The sequence below is a fragment of the Vanellus vanellus genome, assembly GCF_965231255.1.
Source record: "Vanellus vanellus genome assembly, chromosome: 4".
Taxonomy (NCBI): domain Eukaryota; kingdom Metazoa; phylum Chordata; class Aves; order Charadriiformes; family Charadriidae; genus Vanellus; species Vanellus vanellus.
The window spans coordinates 30,134,125-30,134,753 of NC_138909.1; positions in this window are offsets into that span (position 1 = coordinate 30,134,125).

Genomic DNA, 629 nt, shown 5'->3' on the forward strand with positions numbered 1-629 from the left:
TAATAAAAAACCTCAAAAGATAAATAATAATAATAATAATAATAATCAGGCTCTGTCTGCTTAAAAAAAGGGAAAAGCCTTTCAAATAATGTAAAATAAAACCTGCTTTTTTTGTAAACTGGCAATACTGAGTAAGCAGGAATTCATGGTCCCATTTAGATGATAATTGTACTTGACTATTTGAATAAGGATTGGTCATAGGCCTAAAACACCTAAATACTTTAAAATATATCCATAAATAATCATCCTTTATACATCAAAATTGTTCTTACTGCATGTCAAAAACACGGACTTCTGTATTCCCCAAGAAAGAAAAATGGGTTATTTTTGCTTTTGGCATGAAAAAGTAAAGATAAAAAACTAGCACCACCCTTAAGGGAGTGCATGGAATACTACCAAATTGGTCTTTATTTGCCTTAGCTTTTTTTTTTTACAAAAGTCTTAAATATAGGTTAATATGTAAACACTGTGCACGCACTGAGAGGTTGATCCTGGCCTGTTGAAATCAATGGCAAATTTCCCATTGACTGCAGTAGTGCAAGATCAAGCTCCAAGTTAGGACGGTACGTACAAGCCTAAGTCATTGAGGGAGCCATGGATTCAGGAAAGCAAAAGATCAGGTGCTCATT